Raw genomic sequence first — 13,136 nt, forward strand, 5'->3', positions numbered from 1 at the left:
TGATTCTAGTCTTATGTTCTGTGTAATTTTATAATAATACTAGTTACCATTTATCTGATATTTGCCAGATGCTGTTTTAGACATTTTCCAAGCATGTTCCCATTTTCTTGTTTGTCCTTGATGCTAACTTTGTATTATTCACACTTTACTTAGGAAGGAACATGTTGAGAAAAGGTAAATAATTTACCTAAGTTCATAAGGCATATACGTGCATGCAATTTTTTTTATCATTTTATTAATTCAGATATTCTATTATCCCTATCATAGATTAGAGGATTTTAAGCATTTTTATCCAGCATTCATTGGACTGATAGACATATAAAACTGAAACAAGAATTTTACAAAATGATACTCCCTCTTTTTACATGTGCTGTATTTTAGTATTTTCTAGTCTGTTCTATTTGTAAATGTGTGTGTGTGTGTGTGTATGTGTATGTGTGTGTGTGTGTTCTTCGCTGCCCACTAAATAGGTTTTATCATTTACTATGAGTCATGTCTCCACAGTGTGAAAAATGGTGGCCTAGTAACCAATATTTGATAGACAATATTCATTTTCAGGTGGTGGGGTCGTCTGAAGCATCATGAATCCTGTAGTTTGATAGATAGATGATAGATAGATGATAGAAAATAAAAGATATATGTTGTGTTTATTAATCCATTTGTATGTGGCTTATAGCAAAGTATAGACTTTATATAAAAGTTTTAGTCTTTGTGGGGGAAAAAAAGTCTATGGGAAGAATTTTGTGAACTACCAATATATTATTTTCCCAGAAGCTCCCTGGAGTCATCTTTCTGTGTGGAAACTCTATACTATAGTCAGAAGAGGAAAAAACACCTGGATATTTGACCCATTGCCAATATACAAGAGTTATTAAACACAACCAGAATAAATGAGAAAATATGGTGCCAGTTAATAACAGGATCATGTCACCCTTTGGGTATCTGAACAAACAACTATAGGTATTGCTCTTATAAAATAGAATCCTTGAATATAGACAAAAATTTTCTTTCTGGTGAGTCCATATAAATTATTTTGTTGAATCCTTATCTATAAATGCCTTTTTTAACATAAAGAGAGATATGAATGATTTATTAATTAAAAATCGTTTTCTCCTTATCACCACTAAATAAATGTGGAGCATGTTCTTAAAGAAAGGACACCATCTTACCAGCTTTCCCTGGGTGCCCACCAGACTTAGTCTAGCTTTGACTTATGTTATGCTGAATTGGTTGAAGTTCCTGCAACATTTTGTCCTCACCTCTCTGCATTTGTCCAACATTCCTCATTTTAACTGGCTCCTTCTTTTCTTTAGTATTCAGATTAGGTATTACCTTCTCCAGGCAACCTCCCCTGATAATTCCCCAATTCCAAATTGGGTCAACTGTCCCTTATCTGGGATCCCAAATAACATAATAGCATAATCTCTCAATTTCATTTTCCATGAATTTGTTGAACAAATAACTCTGAGTGAATGGATGTTTTGCATTGATTCCCTTGTATTCAGTATTACCAGAGCTGCCCTGTATCTCTTGGGACACCCCGGCTTCTCCCTTTATGTCAATATGCAAAATTAATCTTACTTTGCAATGCTACAGTTCTCTTTTTAGCAAAATAGCACTATGCAAATGCAGTCATTTCATTAAATGAGAATTGATGTCAAAGAACTCTTAAGCTAGATTAAGGATTCTAAATGCTCAGAGATCTCATCCTCTAGAGATCTCTAAACTGTGATTATGAACAATTAGAATGAAATTTATTTGTGGCATTCAATACCTAGAAACAGTCCATGTTCCTGTGCATTTTAATTGGTGACTTTTTTTCTCTGAAATAGTCCCTTTAATTGACTCTGGCAACAGTGAAGACAGATCCAATTAAGGACTCATTCCTTGGAATTAAAAACAACTAACACTAGTGTCAAAAAATCAAGGTAAATTATAGCTGATGGAATTTTACAGTGCTCTCCAGCATCCTCAACCCAGAGTGATTCCAATGTGAATAAATACAAGCATATCAAAGGCGTTCTATCTTCGAGCTCTTGCCGCATACGGTAGCAGTGCATGAACATGGCGGCAAGCCGTTCAGTCAGGCTGTTGAGATTTAATGGACTACACTTGACAGTGTCACAGTTTTCAGGGGAGTAAACCAAAACCTTAGTCTTGGGTACAAGTTACAGCTTTGTCACTATCATTTATGACCAATGACTTGGTCAACTCATTTTAACTTTTGTGCATTGGTTTACTAATCTGTAAAACAGAGATAATACAAACTTCCTTAGAAGTTCCTCTAAAAGTGGACCAAGATAATGAATATACAGGTGCTCATCATAGCAGTGAGAACATAGAATCTTCTCTGTCAGTGTCTTACCCTTCTCCATCCTCCTTGCTCACATTTTAGCAGGCAGTCCTGCTAAACTAATGCAAAGCCTCTAAGGCCTCCTCCTCATTTTCTTCCTCCTCCTCCTCATGGGTAGGTGAGACCCTGTTTCCCAGATTTTTGTATTTCATGGATAAGTAATATTATTTTAATGGAGGAATGGGAGAGGATTGGTATTTACTTCACAATGTAAAGATATTTCAAAAAACGAATGCTATCTACTATAACCATCATTTCACAAAGGAAAAGACCTTTAACAACAAAAAATAAAAAGGATATAATCTCAGAAGGAAAAAAATACCCCTTCAAATTGAATATATTTTATATTATGAAAAATTGACTGTTTATTTTGTTTTTTCCTGTAGCCAGGGACTGGTGAGCACTCCATTAGGAACTAGCACTTGTCTATAACCTGGCATACGGAGTAGTGGCCCCCAAAAGTCTCATCTCCAGGTGGACAGCCCCTAGGCATGGCTACAGGCTGGATTCCTTAGACTCCAGATGCCCAGATGACTGAGCGCATCTTCCAAAGACTAAAGAAGCCAAGCAGGACTGAATTTACATACCTCAGATAAGTCAGGGTCAGTACCTTGTTTAAGGGATAGCACCTAGTCCTACAGAAAAAGTGCCAAAGTGATATTTTATTTGGGGGAGAGAGAGAGAGAGATTGTAGTAACATTTAAGGACTCTACCACCACCTCTACAGCTTAGGGCTTAGTTAGGGTGAACTACAACGTGCGTACATGTGCATGTGTGTGTCATTAAGGAAGACTTAAGACTGGCCCACGTGGCTTGGAGGGAATGGCGAGTCATCAAAGAACTGAATAACTGAGCATGGCACTGAGGAACCCTAACCTCCCTCCACCCCAACCCCCACCCCAGCCCAATCCCCACCCCCCCAGCCTTCAAATGATAGGCATTATCTAAGTGTTGGAGGAAGAAATTCAATCCTCTAAAATACGTGGTCAGTTTGTGTGTATCCCCATACTAGTCAACTGCAAATGTTTATGAAATCAGACCAATCAGAATTTAAAGTCAGGCTTCCCATATACTAACTACCTTTGTGATTAAATCTCTACCTTGTGATTTAATCTCTGGCTATAAACTAGAGGTTCTCAGGACTCCTTCATCAGTTTTCTTTTTTTTTTAAAATATTTTATTTATTTATTTGAGAGAGAGAGCGAGTGAGAGTGAGAGCATGTGAGCAGGGAGGAGGGGCAGAGGGAGAGGGGGAAGCCGACTCCCCACTGAGCAGGGAGCCCGTTGTGGAACTTGATCCCAAGACCCTGGGATTATGACCTGAGCTGAAGGTAGATGCTTAACCGACCGAGCTACCCAGGCATCCAACCCTCCTCAGTTTTAATTAATTTGCTAGAATGGCTCACAGAACTCAGAGAAAGATTTTACTTACTAGATCACCAGTTTATTATAAAAGGATATAACTCAGGAACAGCCAGATGGAAGAGATGCATAGAACAAGGTATGTGGGAAGGGGTGCAAAGCTCCCATGCCCTCCCTATGCACATCACTCTCCCTGAATCTCCACACACTTACCAGCCTGGAACCTATCCAAATCCTTTCCTTTTGGCTTTTTATGGAGGCTTCATTACATAGATATAATTGATTGATTGATTGATTGATTAAATCATTGGCTATTGGTGATTGGTTCCACCTCCAGCTCCTCTCCCCTCCCTGGAGTTTCCTGATTTTAGTGGAAAAGCTTTCAGGTTTTTACCATTCAGTATGATGATAGCTGTGAGCTTTTTATATATGGCCTTTATTATTATGAGGAATGTTCCTTCTAAACCCACTTTGTGGAGGATTTTTGTCATGAATGGATGTTATATTTTATTGAATGCCTTTCCTGCATCTATTGAGATGATCATATGGTTGTTATCCTTTCTCTTGTTAATGTGATATATCACAGTGATTGATTTGTGAATATTGAACCACTCTTGCATCCCTGGAATAAATCTGATTCAACTGTGAATGATCCTTTTAATGTAATATTGAATTTGATTTGCTAATATTTTGTTGAAGGTTTTATATCTATGTTCATCAGAGATATTGGTCTATAATTTTTTTGTTTTGTTTTGGGGTGTGTTTGTTTTTAGTGTCTTTGTCTGGTTTGGGCATCAAGGTAATGCTGGTGTCATAGAATGAATTTGGAAGTTTTCCTTCCTTTTCTATTTTTTTGGAATAGTTTGAAGAGAATAGGTGTTAACTCTTAAAACATTTATTAGAATTCACCTGTCAATCCATCCTGTCCTGAACTTTTGTTTGTTAAGAGTTTTTTGATCACCAATTTGATTTTGTTACTAGTAATCAAGCCATTCAAATGTTCAATTTATTCCTGATTCAGTTTTGGGAGATCATATGTTTCTAGGAATTTATCCATTTCATCTAAGTTGTCCACTTTGTTGGCATATAATTTTTCATAATATTTTCATAATTCTTTGTATTTCTGTGGTGTCAGTTGTTATTTTTCCCCTCTTAATTTCTGATTTTATTTATTTGAGTCCTCTCTCTTTTTTTCTTGATGAATTTGGCAAATGGTTTATAAAACTTCTTTATCTTTTCAATGAACCAGCTCTTGGTTTCATTGATCTTTTCTTTTCTTTTTTTTTTTTTTAAGTCTCTATTCATTTATCTCCAATCTAATCTTTATTATTTCCTTCCTTCTAATGGCTTTGGACTTTGTTCTTTTTCTAGTTCCTTGAGGTGTAAGGTTAGGTTACTTATTTGAGATTTTTCTTATTTCTTGAGGCAGGCCTCTATTGCTATAACTTTCCTGTTAGAATGGCTTTTGCTTGTATACCAAAGATTTTGGACCCAAAGATTTTTGTCTACATGTATTTTTTTATTTCTTCTTTGATTTCCTTTTTGATCTATTGATTGTTTAGTAGCATGTTGTCTAGCCCCTTGTGTTTGTAGTCATTCCAGTTTTTTCTTGGAATTGATTTCTAGTTTCATACTGCTGTGGTCAGGAAAGATGTTCAATATAGTTTCAGTCTTAAATTTATAAAGATTTGTTTTGTGATCTAACACGTTATCTGTTTTGGAGAATGTTTCATGTATTCTTGTGAAGAATGTGTATTCTGCTATTTTTGGATGGAATGTTCTGTATATATCTGTGAAGTCCATCTGGTCTGATTTGTTGTTCAAAGCCACTGTTTCCTTATTGATTTTCTGTCTGGATGATCTATCCATTGATATAAGTGGGGTATTAAAGTCTCCTACTGTTATTGTATTACTGTCAATTTTTCCCTTTATGTCAGTTAAAATTTCTTATATGTATTTAGGTGCTGCAATGTTGGATGCATAGATATTTACAATGGTTATATCCTACTGGATTGATCTTTTATCATTATACAATTCTTTTCTTTGTTACTTGCTACAGTCTGTTTTAAAGTCTATTTTTTCTGATGTAAGTATTATTAACCCAGCTTTTTTTTTTTCCTTTGGCTTCCATTTGCATGTTTTTCCATCTCTTCACTTTCAGTCTGCATGTGCCTTTAGGTCTGAAGTTAGTCTCTTTTAGGCAGCATATAGATGAGTCTTTTTTTTTCTTACTCAGTCACCCTATGTCTTTTTATAGGAGCATTTAGTTCATTTTTTTAAGTGATTACTGATAGATATGTGTACATTTCTATTTTGTTAAATGTTTTCTGGTTGTTTTTGTAGTTCTTCTCTGTTCTTTTCCTCTTTTGCTCTCTTCCCTTGTGGTTTGATCCCTTTTCTTAGTGTTACGTCTGGAATCCTTTCTCTCTATTTTTTATGTATCTATTATAGGTTTTTGGTTTGTGGTTACCATTGGGTTCATATGCAACATACTATGTGTATAGCAGTCTCTAGTAATTGGTAGTTGCATAAGTTTGAACACATATTAAAAAACACTAATTTTTACTCTCCCTTCACATTTTATATATACAATGTCATATTTTACATCTTTTTATTTTGTGTATCCCTTCTCTAATTTTTATAGATATAATTGATTTACTACTTCTGTGTGTTAACCTCCATATTGGCTTTTTAAGTGATTGATCTATTATCTTTATTATATGTTTACATTTACCTGTTAATTTTTTCCTTTCATAATTTTCTTATTTCCAGTTATGGACCTTAACTTCCACATAAAGAATTCCCTTTGACATTTTCTGTATGGTTGGTTCAGTAATGATGAGCTACTTTAAATTTGTTTGTCTGGAAAACTCTATCTGTTCTTCCTTCAATTCTGAATGATAACCTTGCTAGGTAAAGTATTTTGGGTTATAGGTTGTTTTTTTGTTTTTTGTTTTTTGTTTTACTTTAAAGCACTTTGAATATATCATGTCTTTCTCTTCTGGCCTGGAAAGTTTCTGGTGAAAAATCAGCTGATAGCCTTAGGGAGTTTCCCTTGTATGTAATGATTTTCTTTTCTCTTACTGCTTTTAAAATTCTCTAACTCTATTTTTTTCCATTTTAATTATTTTGTGTCTTGGTGTGGACCTCCTTGGGGTAATCTTTAGAGGCTTTCAGTGCTTCCTGGACCTGGATGTCTGTTTCCTTCCCCAGATTAGGAAAGTTTTCAGCTATTATTTCTTACGATAAGTTTTATGCCCTCCTTCTCTCTCTCTTTGGCTTCCAGAATCCCTATAATACAAATATTATTATGCTTGATGATGTCCCAGAATTTCCTTAACCTATTATCTTATTTTATTATTCTTTTTGCTTTTCATTACCCTGTTTTCCAGGTTGCTGATTCACTCTTGTATATTCTCTAATGTGTTGTTGATTTTCTCTAGTGTATTGTTTATTCAGTTATTGTATTCTTCAGCTCTTTTTAAAAATATTTTCTCTTTGTTAAAGTTCTCACAGAGTTCATCCACTCTTTTCTCAAGTCCAGCGAGTATCTTTATGACCATTACTTTGAACTTTTTATAGCGCATATTGCTTATTTCCATTTCATTTAGCTCTTTAACTGTGATTTCATCTTGGTCTTTCATTTGGGACATATTCTGTCTCCTCATTTTGTCTAACTCTCTGTGTTTATTTCTATATAGGAGGTAGGTCAACTACATCTCCTGGCCTTGAAAGTAGTAGCCTTATGTAGAAGAGGTCTTGTAGTGCCCTGTAGCACTATCTCCCCTGGTCACCAGAATCAGACACTCCAAGTGTGTCCCTTGTGTGGATTGTTTGTGCCCTCCTGTTCTGTGGCTGAGCTGTGATTACCTTCAGCTCAGCAAACTGCAATAATTTGCTTTGCCTGCTGTGGGTGCAGTGAGTAGGGTTTGCTCCCCATGCTTTTGAGCAGCCTAACTCCAGGTGTACAGGCCCATTGGTGAGCAGAACTCATATTTAGCCTAGCTATCTACAGTTTGCCTCTCTGCCACAGCTGCTGATGAACTGAAGGTCAGAGCTTGCTCTCTGCAGCTAGTTAAGAGGCCTGACTGCACAAATTGTGGTTACACTGGTGTGTGGGGTTATCTTCCCTCCTTCTTTGAAGGGCAGGAATCACTTTGGAGTGGTATCATTGTGACTGGGGCTGACTGTTGGGTGTGGTGGAGCAGGGACTGTTTTGAAAGGACACCTGATGAGGCTGGTGGGTAGGATGGGGTAGGTGCACAGGGAAATGTCAGGGTGGAGCACACAGTGCTAGCAAGGTAGCACTGTTAGCATTGACTCTTATAAGCATCTGGCTATCCAGGCTAGGGGAGGGCAAGAAAAATGGTGCCTAGCTAGGGCTTTTATTCTCAGAGAAATCTGCAGATCCCTGCCCCTCTGGCACATATTCTAAGATCAATAGGTCTTCACATATACTCTAAGAGCTCTTAAAACTGCTGCTTCTGTGCTGTGTCTCAGGTTGAGTTATTTAGTATGTTGGCTCTTTAGGGGTAGGGACTTGCTTTCCTATTGCCCTCCAGCTGTTCCAGAGTTCAGTCCATTGATTTGTAAAGCTCATGGAGTTAAGCCTTACTGATTTTCAAAGCCAGATGTTATGGGGACTTGTCTTCTCAGTGTGGGTCCCTAGGCCAGGGGTGGCCAGTATGGGGTCTGATCCTCTTGCTTCTCCATGCCTGTGATGTCCCTCTCATTTATGATTAGTTGTGCTTTAGTTCCCAACTGTGTCTCCACCCCGTTACCCTTTCCACTGTGGCCTTCTCTCTACAACTAGCTGTGGAAGATCTGTTCTGCCAATCTTTAGGTCATTTTCAGGGGTAGTTGTCTTAGTGTATCTGTGGTATGAGGTGAGCTCAGGATCCTCCTTTCCTATCTTCCTACAGCATTAGCTCTTGGTGTTGTGAATAACTAAACTAAGGTGACTACAAAAGCAGTCAAAATAAGCATAAACTTTAGATTTGTATTGTGAGTTGTGAATTTTTAATCCTTTTATTTACATCATGTGTGTCAATTCTTACACCCTGGGGAATCACCGGGGGGGAGGTTATTATCCAAAGATGACAATTAAGAATATTGAGGCACAAAATGGCCATGTCTTTCTTACTCAAAGTTTGATGGGTAAATCAGTCACATCAGTGGGAACTTCTTAGAAATACAATATTTCAGATCCCATCCCAGACCTACTGGAAAAAGTCTGGAATTTAACAAGATCCCTGGGTAATTCTCTTTAAAGTTTCAGAAGCACCCAGTTATGTGATTTTTCCCAAGGTCCTACATCGTGCACAGCTGATAGTGAGCAAAACCATCAGGAAATGAAGAAATCATTTACAACGAGATATATTATTGCAGCTAGTAACTTAAAATCATATTGTGCACCATTTTCTTGATGAAAAAGCTATAGACCACAAAGTAGGGAGTCAAGACTGTCTGTGGCTTCACCATCACACAATCACACAAGGAGCAACAGAGAAACAGAGGTGAAAAAGCATTCCTCTTGGGAATGATCCTGAGAGCAAGGCTTCTTTCTGCTGACAGGTAAGGGGAACTGTGCTCCCACAGTAAAACAGAAAGGAAGAAGGGCAGGGCAAAATTGGGAACATAATATCATCCAAATAGTAATTAATCATGTTCTTTAGTTGGCCTCAATAATCCTCAGTAATTAAAAAAGAGAGAACATTTGAAATTTTCCCTGTTCTTTGACTTATAGGAAATACTTGGAATCAGAAGTGCCCATTCCTTTACTCCTTCATTTATCCATTCCACAGTTGCTGGGCATTTACTAGATAGATGCACAATGCTTTGGATATTGAAACAAAGGACACAGATTCTTGCCATATGATGGAGAGGGGAAGAGAATCAAGTAGAGGGATGACTTCAGTCAGCTTTCAGTCAATAATATCATCTTATTTCATTTCATGTCATGTGGAGCTGTGCTTACCTGTTTTTCAAAGAATCCAACTTTATATCTCTTGACCAGAAACAAAAGAAAATGGTCTAGCCAGCTCCAGCCAGTTAAAACCCAGACAAAACTGTGATGAGTCTAAGTTGCATTCCCATCTATGAACCTATCACTATGGCTACGGGATGGGAAACTTTGGGCCAGTTTGAGCCATTGGGCCATTTCTGTGATTGAAGTGGGGACAGAGATGTTACCAAAAAGGCTCAGGGTAAAGAGGGTTGGAAGGTGCTATTTCCAGCAAATAATTGATCTGTCTAATACATCTCCATATCTAAAATTCAGTGTCTTCTAAAGGCAAGAGTCTTTCTTTAGGTTTAAGTTCACCATGACAACTAATTAAAAGTTATAAATTTTAAGCTGGATTTGGCTGGGAACTAAGTGACCATAAACACACTCAGTCATAAACAGTAATGCAAAAATCTCTACAAGGGCTAGTATTTGGTATCTGGCAGACACAAAAAAATTAACTCATAAAGTAAAAAACAATTTAAAAATATAACAAAGGATTTTCACCTTCAAGGACATGTAATAGACATACTTTTTCCTATTCTTCCCACTAAGTACAACTAAAAATCTTATAAATTATACATAAAACAAACATAAGAACACTCTGAAAGGTACCAAGAAAACAGACGACCTAGGGATTTCAGGACCTGAGTAGGTGGTTGTGAACTCACAGTGGTGAGTTCTTGAGTTTTCTTGTTGTCTTAAATATACCTGAAATGAAGCCAAAGAAGCCAGCAATTGGACATATACAGGCAAGAAAATAAACCTTGACCTAAGTCTCATACCTTCCACAAAAATTAATCCAAAATGGATCATGGCCATAAATATAAAATACAAACTTTTAGAATGACAATAGAAGAGAAAATCTTGAGGGTTTAGATCTGGGCAAATAATTATTCAACTTGACACCAAAAGCACAATCTATAAAAAGAAAACTTGACAAATTAGGCTTCTCCAAAATTTTAAAAATTTACTCTGCAAAAGACCCTGTTAAAAAGAAAGAACAACAATCAGGAGAGAAAGAAAATATATTTGCAACTTACATATTCACAAAGGACTGTTATCTAGATTATATCAAGAACTCTCAAACTCAATAGCCAAAAAAATAAAAAGTAAGCAATCCAATTAGAACATGAACAAAAGACATGAAGAGACATTTTACCAAATAAGATATACAGATGGCAAATAAGCACATGAAAAGATGTTCAACATCATTAGCCATGAAAAAAATGCAAATTAAAATCACTCTGAGTGCAAAAAAATCAATCATGAATGGCTACACGCTGTTTGATTCCACTCATAACTTTCTTCAAATGACAAATTATAAAAATAAGAACAGGTTAGTGGCTGTTAGGAATATAGAGGAAGATAGGGTGGGAGGAAGGCAGGCGTGGCTATAAACGGGAACATCAGGGATCTTTGTGGTAATAGTAATGTTCTATATCTGTCTATATCTGTGTTAAAATCATGTTTATAACATTGTACTACAATTTTGCAAGAGGTTACCATTGGAGGAAACTGGGTAAAGGCATGTGGCATCTATCTGTATTAGATCTTACACTGCATACACATATATAATTATTTCAAAACAAAAAGAAAAAAAGAAAGAAAGAGAAAGAAAGAAAGAAAGAAAGAAAGAAAGAAAGAAAGAAAGAAAGAAAGAAAGAAAGAAAGAAAGAAAAGTAAGGAAGGAGGAAAGGAAGGAAGGAGGGAGGGAAGGAAGGAAGGAAGGGAAGAAAGGGAGAAGGGAAGAAAAGAAGAAAGAAGAAAAGGCAAACTACAGCTGGTTCTAAGAAATAATAATATTAATATTGATCTCAGGGCAGAATAACAAACCTCCATAGAGGTTGAATGTAAAAAAGTGAGATCTTCCAAAAAGTATGGTCTTGAATGAGAAATGGTAGTGAAGGTAAAGAGTTAATTTGTTGAAAACAATAAATAATAAAGAATTTTGAATTTGCAGGGGAATCCCAGGGGAGAAGCAGTAAAGAGATCAGAAAATGAAGAAAAAGGAGAGACGCAGAGGGCCAGAAGCTTGTTGGGAGAGCCCCCAAAAGGAATTAAAGCCGGAGAGAAATTCCACATGGATGAAATGACAGAGGAGCTATTACAAAAAAAAAATTATCTAATATATAATTTTATGGTTGTTTAACACATAACAACCCCTTGTTTCTACAAACCTTTGATAACTTTTTTGTTAGTGTTCCTTTGGGGTTTTAAAGGAGAAAAGGTCCCATTCCTTCTCTGGGATGATGCAAGGCAGAGAAAAGGACTTTCTAAGGCGAGACTTCACTGAAAAGAAGGGTTCAGTAAAAATAGAAAATTGGAAGAGAGGTGGTCAGGAAAATAAGACCCCTGAGTTGTGCAGAAAATTAAGTTTGTAGATATTGATCACATCATATGTAAGATGAATATTAAAGCTCCAACCTCAATTACTACCATGTTGCAAACATTGTTAAAGAAAATTATCCCCAGAAAATTGAAGAGCTAGTGGATTCCCTAGTGAGAGATGCTTGGGTTACATACTTATATTCTTAATTTAATGTGAATGTTTGCATTGGTCAAATCCTTTAGAGGTACAAGAATAATCATATGCCAAATATTAAGCTATGGCCTTTCAGCTCCCAGACTGCTGTTTTGTGCTCTTCTTTGTGATTTAAGAGCTGGAATTTTGCACATCACATTCATCCTTTACCAACTGGTTCCCTGCTGGGTTCCAGGCCACCTTAGGAGACTTGAAAACAGATGGAAGAGAGAGAGAACTTACCCTTTCCCACATGCTTGCTCTTCCTGTCAGCCTTGTTCTAGCAAAGGCTCTTTGCTTTGGCAGCAGGAGACTGTTTGCCATCTCTAGCTTTTTGTTGCCCACAGCACTCTCAGAATCAACTTCATTGTTTCCTCAAAGATAACAGAACTAGCCAGGTTGCAGTCCCTCCTCAGGGATCTAGTCCCAGCACTGCATAGTTTCTTCCTCAAGCTTCTAAAGTCTGATGGCTCCAATCTGTTCCCATCGTTGCCCCTTCCTATGAGGTGGTAGCTATTTTCCACAAATACTATGTCAGTGTTCATTCCTTTATTCCCCTTTTTGTTCTTTTAAATTAAATTTTAACTCTTATATTAATATGTTTAATATGTTTAATTTTTTCTGACCAGATCTTGGTCAGGAAATTATACTATGTTCATATAAATGAAACTTACAGATCCCCATTCCCCTTTAAGATGGAGATGGACAATAAGCCGAATTCAGAAAGGAGTTTGGCATTGTTTGGGAGAACCACCTCAACTCAGTAATCTTTTATGCTACTATGGCATTTATATTTTCCCAAAGAATGGATTTAATTGGGTCAGCTTTTTGGCACTAGTTATAAAATAACATTTTGGGTAGATTTCCCACCAGGCCACATATGAGATTAACAC

General features: G+C 36.7%; 1 long non-coding RNA gene across 1 annotated transcript in view; it reads left to right on the plus strand.

The window, feature by feature from the left end:
- The window catches only part of LOC130544567 (uncharacterized), a 37,733-nt gene extending 25,008 nt beyond the window's left edge, over nucleotides 1–12,725 (plus strand). Inside the window, exon 2 of the long non-coding RNA XR_008960956.1 lies at nucleotides 11,683–12,725. This is a non-coding gene — a long non-coding RNA (uncharacterized LOC130544567). The remainder of the gene's footprint in view (nucleotides 1–11,682) is intronic.
- The last annotated feature ends 411 nt before the right edge of the window (nucleotides 12,726–13,136 follow it).

The sequence above is a fragment of the Ursus arctos genome, unplaced genomic scaffold, assembly GCF_023065955.2.
Source record: "Ursus arctos isolate Adak ecotype North America unplaced genomic scaffold, UrsArc2.0 scaffold_22, whole genome shotgun sequence".
NCBI lineage: Eukaryota > Metazoa > Chordata > Mammalia > Carnivora > Ursidae > Ursus > Ursus arctos.